The 19,567-nt window shown below is 44.6% G+C and overlaps 1 protein-coding gene across 4 annotated transcripts in view; it reads left to right on the top strand.

Annotated features, from left to right (window-relative positions):
* Positions 1–4,681: 4,681 nt before the first annotated feature.
* ADD3 (adducin 3) overlaps positions 4,682–19,567 on the top strand; it is a 174,898-nt gene continuing 160,012 nt past the window's right edge. For 2 of the 4 annotated variants that reach the window (XM_066618832.1, XM_066618836.1), the window contains exon 1: positions 4,683–4,790. The gene's annotated coding sequence lies outside the window, so the exon portion shown is untranslated. Of the gene's footprint in view, positions 4,791–7,983; positions 8,087–19,567 lie in introns of those variants that run through there. The other 2 variants (XM_066618839.1, XM_066618833.1) reach the window with 2 other exon arrangements.

Here is a 19,567-nt window from a genome sequence, read left to right as displayed (position 1 = left end):
AATTGTCTGGCTGATGGCGCAATCCTAGCTCCTTATGTCAGTGCTGGAAAGCACTGGCATAGCAGTGCCAATGGGACATGTCCTGCATCCTGCAGTTGGGTGCCACTCATAGAGGCCTCCTCAAAGTAAGGGAATGTTTGTTCCCTTACCTCAGAGCTGCACTGCCCTTATGTCAGTGCTGGAAAGCACTGACATAAGGGGTTAGGATTGCATCTTTAATCTGTGATGTGAGCAAATAAATATTCCTTTATTATCATGAAACAATGGAGTCCTCTTTATAGAACTGTCAGAAATACCGTTTCATATTTTTTTAAAGGACACATGAAAGAAATAGAACCCATGCATTGTTACTTGAAAATAAGTACCAGTGAGTCCAACAGGCTTACTTAGAGGCAAACCCAGCGCCCGGGGCAGCGATGTCATGGTGTCACACAATGTCATTACTTCACATGACATCACTTCCAGGTTCTTCAGCTGCTTCCTGAATCAGGAAGTGGCTGGAGATCGTGAGCACTCACAGTGGCAGGCAGCAGGTGCTCAGTCACTTCCCCAGCTTTGGCTGTAGTGAAATCCCCTGAGGCACTGCTGAGAAGGCATGTGTGCTCCAATTGCATCCTAACTGGGGAAGCAATTGGAGTCCACATCCTCTCTCGGTGGCAACTGGGGCAAAATCACCCAAGGCACCACTGAGAGCACACCTGAGCTTCAAACCAAACTGCTTGAAACTCCACTATGGGATACAGTGGATATTGGCATCGCTGCAAGGGTAGTGAGGTAGGATTGGGATACCTGGGCCTCATCTTCACATAAACAGAATAATAGAATAATATTCTATTTATGCCACATAAATAATAATAGAATAATCATGATTTCTCAGATGGAGCCTCCAGGAAGTTTGGAAGCTGACAATTTTTTTTTCTTTTATTTTACTGTGTTAACCACTTTGTGGTATATAATTTTTTTAAATAATAACAACAACAACTGAGGTGAATGTGGGAGAAGGAGATAGAAAGTAGTAAGCCTGGAAAAAATACTGTAATTAAAGTTGCCTGCAGTAGGGGCAAAAAAAAGCTGGGGATCCCACCGTGGCTACCTCTCTTGGGAATAAAAGGATATGAGGCCAGTTGAGCAATCCCACTCATTGGTTTCCATGACTCCAGATTCTGCTCTATATAAATCAATGATACAGAATTTAGTTCAATGATTTGAATAGGGAAAGGGGAAGGATCTGCAATCAGGTGAACCAGTGCCAGAGGGAAATAGTGGCTATCATGAATGTTTTGTTGTCACAGCTAAAAAACTATTTGGGAAAACTGTGATAATTGAGTTGAAGGGAAATTATTACCATTATACAAGGCCTCCCGTGTTAGCTGTGGGGGTTCTGTTCCAGGGACCCGCAGATAAAGAAACCTGTGGATGATGGAATCTGCAGGTCTTGGGGGGCCTGTAATCCTCTGGAGGTGACAGGAACTGTGCTTTCATCACCTTTGGAGGCTGTGTGCAGCCTCCCTGGCCAGAACATCTTCAAGGCCTTCACAATTAGGGGCAGGACTAGAATTTACACCATTATTCCACAATATTGTTTTAACCACTGAATCACAGCAGGAGACAGGCAAAGATCACCCCTTCAGGCATTTAACACCTTGCATCACCACAAACCAGCACATTTGGCTGAGGCTGTAGCCTGAAGGATCAAAAGGGGGTGGAAAGAGAGAGAGAGAGAGAGAGAGAGAGAGATGCAGCATCAATGTGTGGCAACATGGAATTCTTCCTGTCCTTTTGTTTACTCATGTTGAATTGTACTTGCTTCCCCTTTTTGGGTGTTGAGATAGGGTTCTAGCTGGGTGTTTGTGCATGGAGACCTCCTGAGTCAGAATACCTGCAATAAAAATTCAGAGAAGGCAAGAGTTAACAAATTATCTCGTGATACATGAGGGACAAAAGCTTGTTTTGTGAGGGACAAAAGCTTGTTTGTGCAAAGTACTCCCTTTGTGCACCAAGTGCCCTTTCACCATAGTTTCCCATCACCAAAGTTTCCCTATCAGAAACAGAGATGTATACCCCATGAAAGTTGTAGTGGTAGGCAATGAGATTTTTCTGGTGTTTTCCTCTCCCTCACTGTTTCCTATGGGACTACTCCTTCTTACGCCACGACTGTCATTGGCGCCACCTTTACCTGCATCAGGAGCATGTCCATCCTCTGAAGGGGGATTAGGATATATCATACATCAGCCCTCCTCCTCGCTCCCACGTTATTTCCCAACTTCTCTCCGTTTTGGTGTCTCCACTGTAGAGCTGCACAGGTTCCTGAGTTACATCAGCATGATATTTTGCCAGCATTGCACCAATTGCACCAATGCTGCAATGCAGGCAGCATTGCACCTCCCTGCATTACAATCTCTGCACATGAACTGGAGGTTGTCCATGACTTTGTGTACCTTGGCTCAACGATCTCCGACACTCTTTCTCTCGATACCGAGCTAAACAAACGCATCGGTAAAGCAGCTACCACGTTTTCCAGACTCACAAAGAGAGTCTGGTCCAACAAGAAGCTGATGGAACATACCAAGATCCAGGTCTATAGAGCTTGCGTCCTGAGTACACTTCTGTACTGCAGCGAGTCATGGACTCTTCACTCACAAAGGAGAGGAAACTGAATGCTTTCCACATGCGCTGCCTCCGACGTATTCTCGGCATCACCTGGCAGGACAAAGTTCCAAACAACACAGTCCTGGAACGTGCTGGAATCCCTAGCATGTATGCACTACTGAAACAGAGACGCCTGCGTTGGCTCGGTCATGTCGTGAGAATGGATGATGGCCGGATCCCAAAGGATCTCCTCTATGGAGAACTCGTGCAAGGAAAGCGCCCTACAGGTAGACCACATCTGCGATACAAGGACATCTGCAAGAGGGATCTGAAGGCCTTAGGAGTGGACCTCAACAAGTGGGAAACCCTGGCCTCTGAGCGGCCCGCTTGGAGGCAGGCTGTGCAACATGGCCTTTCCCAGTTTGAAGAGACACTTGGCCAACAGTCTGAGGCTAAGAGGCAAAGAAGGAAGGCCTATAGCCAGGGAGACAGGCCAGGGACAGACTGCACTTGCTCCCAGTGTGGAAGGGATTGTCACTCCCGAATCGGCCTTTTCAGCCACACTAGATGCTGTTCCAGAACCACCTTTCAGAGCGCCATAGTCTTTCGAGACCATAGTCTTTCGAGACTGAAGGTTGCCAACTACTCATTGCACCAATGTCCATGGCACATCCACCAGTATACATGCAGATATACTCCAGATACGCCCATGTAAGATTGGACTGTAACAGCCTAATCCTATGCATGTCTCCTCAGAAGTAAATCACATTATAGTCAAGGGGGCTTACTCCCAGGTAAGTGTGGATAGGATTAAGCTGTAAGTCATATGAATCAAGAACTAGGCATTAGAAGTAGTTCTTTCTAATTTGATAACCACCACATCAGCTAGTCATATGTGTAGGCACAGTGACTAATGGCACTAGATCACAGTTGCTTCTGAAAGTGGAAATTAGGCTTCCCAAATGCTGGTGTGATTTTTCAGCTTTTATTCTGTGTGCATCTTTTTGAAAATACGGCTTCTTACATATATTTACCACCTCTGAAGGCTGTATCTCCCCCACATCCTGCCATCATTAACAGAAAAACATTTATCACACTTCGTGCTATTTGGAGCAGCATTTTGCTGCCTTTTCATCAGCTGCAAAAATGTTGGCATACAATTCTGATTAATGCAGCAGTGGAAATTGTGCTATTTAATGCACAGGGACTCTGCTTGTTTTTTCTCCCCATAAATCATTTTTCTATATTCTTGAAAATATTGGACATCACACTAGTTTTTCCACTATATCTTATTTACAAGTTATGCCTAAGGGCCCAAACTTATCCAACTTTTCAGCACCAGTGCAGCTGCAATGCAGCCCCAAGGCAAGGAAACTAATGTTTCCTTACTTTGTGGAGGCCTCTGTAACTACCCTCCCACCACAGGTTATAGCCTCTGAAACTACCCTCCACGGTTTATAGTGCCTCTTTGGCACTACTACACCAGGACTGGAAATTTGGATAGAATTTGGCCCTACATCTATGCCTGTACCAATAATCATAAAGGAACATGAAAAAGGATGAAATTCTCTATTAAATACTACATAAAAGAAAATTATTTCCAAGAGTTGCGCTGCAGTATCTCTGCTTGCACAAACACACATTTCACTAGTATTGGCAACAGAGGCAGCATATAAAGCAGTTTAAAGAGGCAGATATTAAAGCTTATGGAAGTCTATCTAGGCTACAGTCCTACTCACTTAATGGGAAGTAACTTCCACTGAATGCAGTTGGACTTCCAGCTTCCTGGGTAAACATACATTGGCTTTGAAACTTTAGAAACCTGAGTTTTCTCCTTTTTGGATTCAGGGTCCAGTTGTATTTTTAATTTTCAGTTCTCAGTTTGAACTTTCATATACAATTTCCCAAATACTGATTCTTTTGATGAGCCTTTCCTGTATTCTAGATGGCAGGAAACAGTTGGGGAAGAATCAGTGAGCTTTAAGAAGCACTGCTTTTTGCTTCTGCCAGCGCCTAGTGGCAATACAGAGCCTCTCTAGGAAGTAACATACTTTCCTGTCCTCTGGCTTTGGAGCTGCTGCTGCTGCTGCTGCAGTGTGTGTGTGTGGCTCTGCCTCTATGCAGCACTGCGAGATTTAACATTTCCACAGGAGGAAAGGGCACACGTACAGGAAAACCGAGAAACCCTGGAAAGCTGTCTGGTAAGGAATCTTCTATGGCCTTACAAATATTTAGGTTGTGGTGGAACGAGGAATACTTAGCCACGCTTGGAATCGATTCTGCTGCATGCTTTTTATGTAAGGGTTTGCAGACGGATGGTTATCTGATGGTCTGACTGCAAGAGACACCTCCCCTTTTCCTGTGCTCACAGTGCTTTTGCAAAATTAAGGTAAACTTTTATGCAAAGAGGGAAGTAAGCACTCTCATCATTAGCATTGCATTTGCTTTGTAATCACCCAGAAATATGCAACGTCTTCCTTCCATATTGAAGCTCCAACCCCAGCAAATAGATCAAATGACATTTTGCCATAATGGAGCTGGCAAAATCCCCATAGCTCCTCAAGTCCTACAAGGCTGGATCTATGCATTTTAAGGCGTTTTGGGTGCATGAAACGATCTAGGAGGGCGAGGGAAAGACAAGAGAGTTGAACGATGCAGTCTTTTATCTTACAAGCTTTAGTAAGGCAAGGCTTTTTTTTAAAGGGATCGTCTTGGTTGTCGTAAGAGCGTTCTATACAGTCGATTACAAGGTTTCTGTAGTGAAGGGGGTACCGAGGGAGTTCTGAGCCTATGTAGTAAGAGGTGTGGGTGTGTCTTGGTGAGTGGGAGAATGGAAGGGACATGAAAAGCACGTAAGGCGGCTGCATCTTGGAAGGGCTGCAAGAGGAATAATAGGTGTGTGTGAAAAGGGGCTCGTGGAATTGTAGGTCCAACCATATATACTGGCTCTCAAGCAAAGCTCAAGATTTACTCACCAGTGGAATTTACTTCCTTCCAAGTAGCATTCGCTAGAATTGGGACCGCATGGGTGCAGGATGAAATCCTAAAGGGCGGCAATCTTCCTTGTCTGCATTTATTGCAGTGCAAGCCCTATTGAACACCGCAGGACTTGCATTTGAGTCAATGTGTATGTATGTATGCACCCACCCTGTGTATATATAGGATCGGGCTGTGCGAATGAAACAGGTGCTTGTGGTGGTAGGAAAACTGAATGGAGGAAGGTGGAGTTTGGAAGGAGGGGCTGATTTACTCGAGCGGCAAGGCAGATTCTAAAGCTTATATGGAAGCCGATAGATTCTTCAGCCGCATACTTAAAGTAATCCTATTGAAAGCTGTTTGTGGCACCTACTTTGGAGATAAAAAAAACCAGTGAGTTTCCAGTGGGAATGTGTAGGAATGTAATGAGACTCAAGGGGCGGCTAGCGTTTGCAGCAACACAGTAGGCTTGGGGGGAGGTAAAATGGAAATAGCTTACTGGATTTTTTCTTTATATAGAGAGAATGGAAGACTCGCGTGGGCAACGTGAGAGCTACATTGGGCTGAGAAGTGACTGCAGAAGGGATGAGGAAAAGGAAATTGAACAGATCCCAGGAGGGCGGGTGGGGGACCAAAAAAAAGGCTGTACAGATGAACTTGCCCACTCAAGATTGCCTAACAGAGCTTGCTTCCTCCTTAACTTTGCCCTGGGTTGGCAAACGCGTTTTCCGGCTTGCAACACAATCCTATGCATGTCTACTCAGAAGTAAGTCCCATTGCGGTCAATGGTGCTTACTCCCAGGAAAGTGTGTATAGGAGTGCAGCCTTGGAACCCAAGACTATGCATGTCTACTCAGAAGAAAAATCCCATTTCAGTCAATAGTGCTTACTCTCAGGAAAGTGTGGATAGGATTGCAGCCTTGGATACCAATCCTATGTATACCTACCCAGAAGTAAGTCCCTGGATGCTTTCTGCCAGGAAAGTGTGGATAGGATTGCAGCCTTACAGCCCAATCCTATGCATGTCTATTCTGCAGTCAATTGTGCTTACTCTCAGGAAAGTGTGGATAGGATTGCAGCCTTGGAGCCCAAGCCAATGCATGTCTACTCAGCAGTAAGTCCCGTTATAGTCAAGGAGCTTACTCTCCGGTAGGTGTGCATAGGATTGCAGCCTTAGTTCCCCGCAGCAGGCGTGGTTCCTACGGACGCGACACCGAAAACAGATAAGCTCTGCTTATTTTGCCATTTTGGCGAGCCTGTCTGCATTGACAGGGAGGGGGGGAAGGCGGAAGAAAACAAGCTCCCCTTGCACGTGTGAACAGCCCATCCTGACTTTAGTTCCCTAGTACAGAGAAAGGAGTTGGTAGAGCGATCTTGGGTCTGTGTGCCACGTGTGAACAGTGTTAGAACACAATCCTATGCTCAGCAGTAAGTCCCATTATAGTCAGTGGGGTTTAATCTCAGAGAAGTGTGGCTAGGACTGCAGCCTGAGAGCCCAAGCCGATGCACGTCTGCTCAGAAGTAAGTGCCTTTAAGTCAATGGGGCTTACTCCCAGCTAAAGTGTGGATAGGATTGCAGCCTCAGAGCCCAAGCATATGCCTGTCTACTCAGAAGTAAGTGCCATTATAGTCAATGGGGCTTACTCCTAGGTAAAGTGTGGATAGGATTGCAGCCTGAGAGCCCCATCCTATGCCTGCCTACTCAGAAAGGAAGCCAGTGGGGCTTACTCCCAGGTAAGCGAGGCTAGAACTGCAGCCTTACAGCCGAATCCTCTGCACACTTTCCCAGGAGCAAGCCCCATTGACTCTAGTGGGACTTACTTCTGAGTAGACGGGCATGGGATGGGGCTGTTAGTGGCGCCAGCAGGCGATGTCTTGTGTCCCGGAGGTGCAGCGTTCGAGGCGGCGGCGCTGGAAGAGCCGCAGGCGGAGGGAGGCCGGCTTGTGCCAGCGGCGGCCCAGAGCCCCCTGAGGCGTCGGAGAGCTCCGCGGCCGGGCGGGCGTGAGGGACGTGGAGGGAATGACGACGCTGTCGACCCTCGGCTCGGTCATGCGGAGCCTCCGCCTCTCGGGCGTCGGCCACGGCCCCTTTGGGCGCTTGCTGAGGAGGGAGGGGAGAGGGCTGGCGCCGCTCCCCGTCGCCTCGAGACCCCCGGGGGGTCTGCTTCACAACAGCCCCCAGATTCAAACTTGGACGAACGTTGGCGGGGGCGGGGCTAGCGCGAGGACCTCAACGAGGGCGGGTGGGACGCTGCCACATAGGGAGCCCTCGGGCCTGGCGGCCAGGGGCGGGGCCGCGCGACCCTTCCTGCCAGATAGTGAGGCGCCTCTGCCCCGCCCCGCCCCCCTCTGGGCTGCGCTCAGCCCCGCTCCGCCCCTCCCCCGGAGGAGGTGCCGCTGCCCCCGCTGCCCGGCCACTCAGCCAGCCAGAGCGGCAGAGGCAGCAAGAGGGAAACACAAAGGCGCGCTCGCTCTTGAGGAGAGCCGCCCCTCGCACCCCCTTCCTGGCACGGGCGACCAGGTGAGTTCCTGGGCGCGGGGAGGGTCTCGCGCAGCCCAGTCCAGTCCTAAGCGGCCCCACTCAGAAGTAAGCCCCATCGTGCTCAGTGGGGCTTGCTCCCGGGAAGGTGTGCGTAGGATGGCAGCTTTTAAGCCCAGTCCTGTGCATGTCTACTCAGAAGTAAACCCTATTATAGTCAGTGGGGTTTACTCCCAGGAAAGCGTGGATAGGATGGCAGCCTTTAAGCCCAGTCGTATGCATGTCTGCTCAGAAGTAAACCCCATTATAGTCAGTGGGGCTTACTCCCTGGAAAGTGTACATAGGGTTGAAGACTTACACTCTCCCTGTGGCAGGAGACTCAAAACGGTGTTTTGGAGAGTGAAGCTGGTCAACTTGGAAGGGGTTTTATATTAATTAATTAATTGCCTTATTAATTAATCAATCCTAATTAACATCAATTAATTAATCTTTTGGAGAAGGGTCATCCTGTGGGTGACTCGAGAATGGCTGCTATACTCATCTTCCCACCAACCCACCCCACAGTCCAGGGGTTTGGCTGGTGCCAAAAGGCATGCATCCCCTCATGAATGGGACGTGTCCTCCTTTTGGTGTAGGTTGTGGAGGGTTGTGTCCTGTGTGGCTTTAAGAGCAGATGGTGACACAGATTGTCATTGCCGGTGGAAGTTGCTGGCCTCTCTTGCTCATTCTAACTTCACCCAGAAGTCACCTGAGCTAGATTTGGAGGCCATGCTCAAAACTTTATAACTTTATGTCCACCTATGGCTTAGTATAACTTGGCGTTGCTTTAATCTTCTGGGTGTGTGGCTGTGGCTCATCTAAATTTGGGGTCACAGCTGTTCAATTTCTGCAGGTTACCGGTTTTGGAATCCCAATTTTGTAAGTGTACTCTAAAGCAGTGTCTCTTAACCAGTTGTATGTGTGCCACCAGTGGCACTTGAGGTGGTGTCTGATGGTACTCATGGGACATCTGCTGCCCAACAACAGGACCAGGAGTATGATGCAACATACAGCAGTAGGAGGCTTAGCTCAGTGGGTATAACTCCAAAGCATGCTTTTCTGCACTCGAAGAAGCCCTCCCATCCACCATGAGCTTCTTACTGGTGTTTGTTGTATTGTATCTGGCCTCCCGCCTCAGAAGTAACTGGTGATGATATTTCCAGAGGATGAATGTTGAGAAACACTGCTTGAATGGGATGACATTCAGATATGGGGACATTGCTGTCATTCGGGGGAAGGATTTGGTCACTGACCCATGCTGGAGGAGTTCAATAAAATTCAGGGTCACTTTTGTGCACTGTTTAGGAGATGTAGGCCATTCCTATGTTCCATGTGGATTGGCTCCCTCTGTACTCTGCAACGTGTGCAAACTAGCTGGTATCTTATAGATGCTTATTTACTATCATATATTTCATTTCGTGAATGATCCATTTGATATTGGGCTAATTGGTTTGTTCTGCTGTTATCCTCCTGATTTCCCGAGTGAGATGTGCACGTGCAGTTGTGCCCTTCATTTTGGTAACCTGTTCTCCATGGTTTTGATGCAAGAAGACTTTATGGGGATTGGCCCAATGTGTTGATCCCTGTTTGTAGAGGTGTTTGAAAACGTTTTATTCAGAAGTAAGCCAGTTGTGTTCAGTACGACTTAAGCTGTAATTCTGTCTTACTCACCGGAAACAAAACCTCTACCTACCATGTTTCCCCGAAAATAAGACACTGTCTTGTGTTTTTTTGAACCAAAAAAAAATATGCTAGGTCTTATTTTCGGGGTAGGTCTTTTTTTAATGTACAGCAATCCACAGTCATTCATGTACAAAAATATACCTTACAAAAAATCCTCACCTACCAGTCTACTCAGAAGTCAGTCCCTTTGTAGTTAATGGGACTTACCATATTTTTTGCTCCATAAGACGCACCTGACCATAAGACACACCTAGTTTTTAGAGGAGGAAAACAGGAAAAAAATATTCTGAACCAAATAGTGTAATAAAATATTTAATAAACTATAACAATAACATTTGAACCATGTAAAGTGAACAGCAGTCAACAGTGGCATTAAGAACCATTATCACTGTCATTAACAGATGGGGAGACTTAAAGGTTTGAGTACTCTAGTTTTCTGGAACCCCCAAGAACTCATCATTGCTAGAGTCAGAATTTATGAAGCTCGCAAAAGCAGGTGCACACAAATAGGGATCACATTATCTTTCTGCTACAATGATGTTCTGCCAAATCCCAATCCACTGGGCCTTGTGCCCGCTTAAGGCTGATCAGTCCCCCTTGTGCAACTCACCAGTGCAGCAAGCAAAAGTGAGTCCAGTTCCAGTCCACAGATGCCAAGTAAATCAGTCCCATCAATCAGAGTTGCCAAATCAGAGTCCAGAACCAATAAGCCAAATTACAGTCCAAGGTCAGTCAAATCCATCAGGGTATCCAAGTGTAGTCACAATCCACAGTCAGTCTCCTCTCCTACCTCCAACCTGCACTCCTTCAAAACTCACAAACCCTTTCTGCCTCAGGTACTCCTTATATCCCTATTAAGGGCCCTATTGCCTTCCAGTGGCTGCAGCTGTGCAGCACACTCTGCTGAATGCCCAGGCCTTACCCTTAAAGGGGCCACTGCTGACACCACATCTACCTCCTCACCAGTTCTTCCGTGATTCCAATACAAATGAACAAGTGGAAAGTCCAACCACAACTTGAATTCTCAAGACACAACAAACCTGTGGATTTATGGTGAGAACCGAGCCTTACCTGGGGCTTGTGCAATAAGCAAACACTGGCATTCTGACCAAGGAGACAGTTTTTTCTTTGTGATGGGGGGGGCTTACATTCAGATGCTGGATGAGGTGAGTGAAAGCGCCCCTCCCCTGCTGTGTGAGTGTGTGTGTGGGGGGCAGAGCTTCTGTGTGTGTAAGAGAAGGGGGCAGCCTGTGTGTGTGAGAGAGGGGGAAAGTGTTTGTGTTGCAGAGAAGTTGTGATGCTCCAGGCTTGGGGTGGGGGGAAAGAGAGGCTGTGATGCTCCAGGCTTGGGGGGGGAAGAGAGGCTTTCCTGGGAGTAAGCCCCCCTGACTCTAATGGGACTTACTTCAGAGTAGGCATGCACAGGATTTGGCAGCGAGACTGCCACCCCACCCACGCTTTTCTGGGAGTGAGCCCCAGTGACTCTGTGACTTACTTCTGAGTAGACAAGCGGGCTTGAGCAGACTGCCACCCCACCCACGCTTTCCTGGGAGTGAGCCCCAGTGACTCTGAGACTTACTTCTGAGTAGCCTCTGACTGCCCGGGGAAGCAGAGCAGAGCGAGGGGGCGGGGCCAGGGCTGGGGCGGAGTTTTTTGTGGTTTTTTTGCAGTATTCGCTCCATAAGACGCACACACTCCCCCCCCCACTTTTTTGGGGGGGAAAAAGTGCGTCTTATGGAGTGAAAAATATGGTACTCCCTGGAATGTGTGGAGAGCCTCAGAGCCTGGTAGGCAGGGTTGCCTCGCTTGCTGCTTCCTGCCTCAGCTCCTCCTCTGCCCAAGGCAACACAGCAAGCGCTTTCTAGATGGCGTGCGGGAGTACAGCGTTCTGGTCACGTTGTCTATCCGCCCCGCCTGAGGACTCCTCCTGCCCGTCCCCCCGGCCCTGATCACAACTAGGTCTTATTTTTGGGGTAGGTCTTATATTTCAGCAATTCTCAAAAAACACACTAGGTCTTATTTTTGGGGAAACACAGTATATGGACATAATGTACATCTGCAGGCCTCTTCTGTAAATGCATGTTTGGTAGTTGCATTCTTGCTATTTGCATGGAGGGGATTGTGCTCTTAGTCTTATTGCACTGTGTGCTGCTGTTTGTCTTACATTTTGGAATGTAATTGGAGTGCAGCCTTGAATGTATCCAAGGTGGAGGGTCTCCGTCCAGACACTATATAGAAAGTAGTGGCCAGATTAGTCAAAAATCTCATGTCCCTCCTTGGAAAGTTCTTGGTACCAGTGTGAGTGTGTGTAAAATGTGTAAAGCTGCCTTCTATTGGATCAGACCATAGCTTCATCTATATTGACTGGCAGGCAGCTCTTCAGGGTTGCCAGCAGGATTCTTTCCCACACCAACCTGAAGATGTTAGGGACTGAACCCAACTTTTATGTATGCAAGGCTCTACTACTGAACTATAGCCCCTCCCTGTTATTGCATAGATGTAGACTACCCACATGTGTAGCAGGATGGCTATCTTCCCTCCCTGCTGCTGGAACTAATATTCCGATGACAAGGCATGCTTGACGGCTGTCGCACATGGTATTCTGAAATCGTGTGGAATTGTGCACTTTTGGAATGCTGCTCGAGTGGCCTGACGTGCAACAGTGGAAAATTGAGTGCTTGCAAGCAAAGTGAGGTTGGCAGATGGAGAGCAGAACAGGTGGAGGGCTGGGTGTGTGTGACAGGCTGTACCTGGTGATGGCAGCTTGCTATATCTCATCCAATTGCAGCTGGTCTGTCCGCTTTCTCTCCTCAGGCCTGTGCCAGCTGAAGAGCTGGCATAGATCCAAGGAGACCCATTGATAAATGGGAGGCTTACAGGGAGTTAAGGGAAAATATCCTCTCCCAAGCCTCCTGATTTGCCCCTCGTTCCGGCAGTATACAGTGCAGGTACCACTGTGGAGTGTAGGATAGGCTTGGTCTGTTTGTTTCTTGCAGTGCAGCAGGGGCAAGTCTACTGGCTGTGCTGGAGCCAGCGTAAGGCTAATGCTTCTGTGTTAGTGCAAAGCTATGTACGGCATAATTTTGTACATGTTTAAATGGAGATAATTCCTTCTGTATGCAACAGGCATCATTCACAAGCATGTATGGAAATGCATGCTTAGTCGGCATCCTGTCTTGTTGGATTACTCATTTGAATTAGATAGGATTCAGACCTTATTAAAACATGATTTTTTAAAGCTACTTGTGATGTACTGTCTTCTACATTGTTAGTTATTTAGTTAGTTATTTAGCCATTTAGTTATTTGATTTTTCTCTGTAAACCGCTTTGTGAACTTTTAGTTGAAAAGCGGTATATAAATACTGTTAATAATAATAATAATAATAATAATAATAATACTTGAAAAAGATGTTAGCGTTTCTGTACTAGAGTACTTTTGGAGTATGAATAAATTTGGTTATTTTATTTTGTCAACTTACTATGGCAGTGGCTCTGTGGAAAAGTTTTGGAATAGTATAGTCACCTTGGTGCTGTGATCATGCTCTGTTGCCCTGTAAAAATTTAGTCGCTCCTGTTTTGTACATTTGAAGGCTCATTTCACTGGATTTTCACGCTTGACAGGAAAACTTTTGGGTGTGAAGAATAACTGCCATTGTTCAGAATAGTGTGTATATATACACACACCCCATCCCCTTTTTGGAAGCTGTGTTCAAGTAATATGAGCAAGAATGATTTGGTGGCCTTTGAGTTGATAGCTTACTCTTACACAGATGGAGTAATTTTCCGTGCCAGCATGATTTGATGAGCAAGGAGATGGCTGGCTAAAAGTGAATAATCTAAATCTCAGTACCCAATCCTATTCAGTTTTCCATCACTTCTGCAACTGTGTCAATGGGCTGTGTACTACACCCTGTGATGGTGAGCAGTCACAGATACCTCCTCAAGGTAAGGGAACTTGTTCACTTAAAGTTAGGCTTGCACTGTAGCTGCATCAGCACTGGATAGGATTGGGCCCTAATACCCTTAAAGTTTTTTTTTTACCTTTTTGATTGGTTGCTAATTCTTTTAAAAGAACATTCTCTCTGTGGCTGGCATTCAAAACTTGCAATTTTTGCTTGTTTTTGTCAGGTACTATCCGTGAATTGTGTCCTTCCTAATTCTTGAAAATCTACCTACTATTTCATGGCATTCAACAAGAACGAAGCATAAAAGCAATTTGTAGGTGCAAAAATCTAGGAAGTTTCTATCCATATTTGAAACTGTGGGAGATATTTTGCAAGTAGATGTCCAAGATCCACTTGATAAGACTGCTTTTTCCTGTTCTTAGTTTTGGAGTGTAGTTTGAGGTGCAGTTATTCTACTGACAAGAGTTCTGTGGAAACAGAAAATGGAAATATATAGACACAGTTGAGCAAAGCATGTATCCAAGAACAACAAATAGAAAAGCTTGCCTGTTTTAAAAAAAAATTGTGCCATCAGTCTGGAGAATTCATTGTCAATGAAAATTGTTGAAATTTTAAACAATTAATTAAACCTCAGGTTAGAAATCCATTTAATAGCAGGGATTTAGTTTTGTAGTTTGGAAGAGATTCAACTAAAAAATCATGATTTAGAAAACCTGCTTAATATTACATAATGTTCATTTTTGCAGTTGCAAGATGTATTCTTTCTTGAGAGAAATGAGCCAATGGATGTGCAAGAGCAGTGAAATCTAATGACATATGGAACCCTGATTCTGAATGCCATAATTACTGTATCTCTGGATTGCTTTCTATTTCTGTGGAAGAACAGTGGCCATGATCCAGAGAAATGTACCATATAGATACTGACTACAGGCTAGATGGTGTGAGGTGTATGATGTGCACATAACAAAAAAAGTTCACTTTTAAACCTCATTTTTGGGGAGGAGAGGAGCTCCTGTTTCATTCTGAGCTCTTTGCTGTAGCTTTTGGGGTCCTAGCTGGATGTTCCGAATTATTTTTAAACTCCCCATTTGGTACGTGCTTAAAATACACACTCTCTCACTGTTGTGTTTGTAACTGTGTGTCTTGATGACAGTAGGACCAGCAGTGCGCTGTCATCTCGTGAAAGATGGTGTGAGTAGGAACCGACCACTACCATTAAAAAAAATGTCATCACCATCTGTTTTTACCCATGTGGAGAGAAGTGGACAATACTGCATCCTGGGTATGCAAGTATGGATATTCAAGATAGCCTTTTCCTGTCAGGCATTATGTATTGTGGCTCCTGCATTGTTAAGACACGTAGCAGCAAAAACATTGGTAAAAATAAACTTTTTTATTAAAAAAACCCTATGGATTAAAGTGGGGTTCCCAGAATAAACCCACTTTATATCCATTTGTTCTGCATGATGTTTATTCTAGAACAAATGAAAACTGAACTGGATGGGCCCCATTTGGTTCAGTTTACACTTGTTCCAAATGAAATTTTGCACATCTAGTATGGAACTACTTTCTGAAGCAGTGGTTCATAAGCAGTGGCTCTTATGTGCATAAGTGCACATACGAGATGTGCACTTGTATCTCTCCTGTGTCCCTTGAATCTTTGTCAGCACATCTTCAAGTTGTTGTTGGGTTTTGTTTTTTTCTCAGTAATACAAAGGAGAAGCCAACTTTTTAAAAGAAGCTGCAGTTCCCATATTTCTAGGCTGCCAGTTTTTGTACTGGGAATCTATGTTCTTTGATTTGCATTGCACTCACAGTTGTGCAGATGTTCAATCCCTATGCCAGTACATGGCATGCAGCCTCACTCTGCAGGTGCCTGGGATCCTCTGATTGACAGAAGCTGGGAGTAAATGGCAGAGGATGAATCATTCTACAATTGTTCTGTTTTCCTGCCAGGTTCCTTGCTCGTATTTGGTACTTTGCTCTTGGCTAAGAGGAACCTAGTTGAGCAATGGAGCAAATTTTAGAGGTGGGAAAATGCATTTAGAATAGAACTAAACTTTAAAAATTGGTGCTCTTTACAGTAAACCTAAAGCAAGGATCATGGCCAATAGAGACTTGGGCATTTTTTAAGACTCCGAAGAGGCCCTCCAAAAGCAAACCCTGCTACCTGATGATGTTTACTGATAACATAGTAGTAATAATGAAGGTCCTAAATGGTTAGGAATATTTTCTCGATTATATTTATGTGATAGTTTCCATATACAGTAATATGAATTTGATAAAATCTGATGTTGTATTAATTAGTTTGGGCAAACAACACGATTAAGAAGTTCTATACGTAGTGTTATCTGGAAGGGAATTTCTGAAAAAATGCTTGGGAATTAAACTTGTCAACAAGATAATTTATTTGTTTGGAGGAAACTGTATTATTTTGGTAAATCATATAAAATATTTAGATTGTATGTGAAAGCTAACCATATGAGGGAAAGGGAAAATTGCAAGTACAGAAATGAGAAGAGATTTTGTTTAATATAATTCCAATTTTATAAAGCAAATAATATATGGAGTTAACAGGAAATGTTTAACAAATACGTATGGTGGTGGAAGGGAGTTGAGAATGCCTTCCAAAGTTTTGTCGGAGTAAAAATGATGGGAATACTGAATGTGCCAAATCTTGGTCTTTGTAATGTAGCAGTGTGTTTGTGCTGTTTGGAATTTCTGGAGAGTATGAAGAACGGTGATGAATACCTATATAACAAGGATTGGTTCATTCACCTGTTTAATATTTGATGTTGGATTTGTTAATAAATACCAATACAACAAAACTGAAACCAGTATTGAATACTGCTTTTCCAGTGTGGGACAAACATCTGTAATCTTTTTGTCAACCTTCCTTTTGTCAGTACCAATAACAACTTTAACAGATATGGCATCCTAGGACATTTTCAATTTTGGAATAGGGTTTTTAAATCATATTCTAAAAAAAAAAAACATATATAGGTATGTAGTGGAATGAGCCACTCTCCCATCTTTCATCAATATCTGCAACTTGGGAATTGTGTAAGTGGACAGTAAAGGTTGGTTAATGCCAACTGTTGCTGATAGTATTTTGTTGATGTGTGTGATTTCATTATTTTGGTTTACTCTATTTTTAATGTCATTTATGCCATTATGTTGTGAACTCCCCAGTGGGCTTCATATGGGATTGCAGAGTGGGATATACGTAGATAGTTGTATAAATAGTCCTCTGCAGTGTATGAATTACTATGTTGTTATAATTGATCTAAAGAACTTTTAAAGAGAAATACCACCTGAACTTTTCAGAATCTCCATTCTTGGTGCTTAAAAGGAAATGGGAATAAGACATTAAAATACAAGTAGCAATTATAAGACCTGGCACATCTTGCTGCATAGTATTAAATATGTAAAAAATCTTAACTGAAGATCTCATACACCTTTAGAAGGCCGATTAAACTTGAGTAAGATTTGTAATTGGATTCCCAGGTGGTGGCTTGGCCAAGGGGAGCCTTTGCTCAGCTTTGGCTGATTTGCCAGCTGCGACCATACCTAAGTCGTTCAGACCTGGCCACGGTGATCCATGCCCTAGTGACATCCAGATTAGACCACTGTAATGCGCTGTACGTGGGGCTGCCTCTGAAGACGGTCCGGAAACTACAATTAGTGCAGAAAGTGGCTGCCTGTGTGGTTGCTGGGGCTCATCGGTTTGACTCAGTCAGGCTGCTGCTTTGGTGGCTACACTGGCTGCCAGTTCATTTCCGGGCTGAATTCAAACTGCTTGTTTTAACTTTTAAAGCCCTATACGGCTCAGGTCCAGCGTATTTGAGGGACCGGCTCCTTCCATACAATCCGACCCGTCCTCTCAGGTCATCAGAGGGGCCCTTCTAACTGTGCCGCCACCAGTGGAGGTGAGGGGGATGGCGGCAAGAAAGAGGGCCTTCTCGGTGGTTGCTCCTCATCTGTGGAACCCTCTCCCCTGGAACTGAGAACAGCTCCCTCTTTAGAGTCCTTTCAGCAGGGGCTTTTTATTTAAAGAAGCCTTTTAATGCTGACACAAGGGAGCATGGCTTTTTTTTTTTTAAAGTATTTTAATTTTGGGGTCCAAGTTTTATTGTGGTGTTTTTAAATGTTTTAATTTTATACATATTTATATATTTTATGTTTTTATATGATTTCTTTTGTAAGCCACCTTGAGTGCCCTTTACTGATTTGGATAAATGTTAAAAATGAAATTATGGCATACAGTACCCATTTGGTCTTGTTGCTTGAACACGTGAAAGTTATAATAGCTCAATTTTAAATATAACAATCTAAATTAAAACAGATAGTGGGAAGATAGAAAAACAACAGATGTCCTAACAAAGATGCAATACTACATTAGCATAGATGGTGTCACTCTTTACTATACCAACCCATTTTATTTGGGTTACAACAAGGAAGAGACTAAATAATTCTGATTGAAACCTAGAACCTTTAATCATATTTGGAACCAAAATAGGGGCTGGCAAGATCTCTTTAGATTTCCTTGCAACACTGCAAATATATTCTAATACTAAGAGCCCGATCCTATGTATATGTACCCAGACATAAATTTTATTATAAGTCAATGAGTCCATTGCAAAGATTATTTTCTTTGTCTGTGTTAGATTAACATAAGAACAGCCCCACTGGATCAGGCCATAGGCCCATCTAGTCCAGCTTCCTGTATCTCACAGCGGCCCACCAAATGCCCCAGGGAGCACACTAGATAACAAAAGACCTCATTCTGGCGCCCTCCCTTGCATCTGGCATTCTGACATAGCCCATTTCTAAAATCAGGAGGTTGTACTTGCACATCATGACTTGTAACCCGTAATGGATTTTTCTTCCAGAAACTTGTCCAATCCCCTTTGAAAGGTGTCCAGGCCAGACGCCATCACCCCATCCTGTGGCAAGGGGTTCCACAGACCACAGATTGATCAGCATCAGACCACTTATTTTAAGAAAATATCTTTAATTTAGAGTGTGTATGTGTGTGTGCTGTAAAGGAGTGAGGGCAAACCTAGTTTGGCAACCCAAAGGCTGTTAGAATGGTTCCAGTGCAGGTTAAATCCTGCACTGGTAAACTGGAATTGTAAAAGGTGAGGTTTCGTTTGTTAGGACAGGTGGACAAGAACCTGTTAATTCTGTTCCACTTGCTCACAGAGAATACTGTTCTTTCTGTTGTGGTGTGAACAGAAGCTTGTACCAGCAATGGAAACTGTGCATATCATAACCTTTAGACAGCACTTTCTGGGTAAGATGTATTATCTTGATGTTGTCCTTGTAATTACCTGTAAGACTGCAGTTCTCTCACAGCTACCTGGGTATAAGTCCCATTGAACTCAGTATGACTTACTTCTGAGTATATACAGGTCCAAGCCTTGTTATACATGGATTTTTTATACATGGATTTGACTCAATACAAATAGCCACTGCAAATGAGAAGGAATGTGCTGATCCCTGGAGAAAGGGGAAAATGCACCCCTTTAAAATGCTTTTCTTACTGTTGTAGAGATTTTTATCTCAACATGCTAAGGACCCGAAAACAGTCCTTTACAATAGTTAAAGAGAGGGCAGACAGCTGACAAGCCATCAATCATTCTCTCTCCAAGTGACCCCCTCCCTTCCCCCTGAACACTGAAAGAAAGATAATCCTTTCTAAGTGCCTGGAGAGAGACTGATTGTTGGATTGTCTTCTTAACGACTCTATCAACATCGCAGGTCCTGACCTGCAGGTCCTCTGATCTGCTCTCAGCAAAGTCCAGCAGACTGCCAGATGTACTAACAACTACTGGCTCCAGCTCTGTTGCCAGATACAGATAGCAGCTGACACGGGCAACATCAAGGGGATGTA

The sequence above is a fragment of the Tiliqua scincoides genome, chromosome 3, assembly GCF_035046505.1.
Source record: "Tiliqua scincoides isolate rTilSci1 chromosome 3, rTilSci1.hap2, whole genome shotgun sequence".
In the NCBI taxonomy this organism is placed as follows: Eukaryota; Metazoa; Chordata; class Lepidosauria; order Squamata; family Scincidae; genus Tiliqua; species Tiliqua scincoides.
The sequence above is the reverse complement of the archived record's forward strand: the minus strand, read 5'-3'. Positions and strand labels throughout refer to the sequence as shown.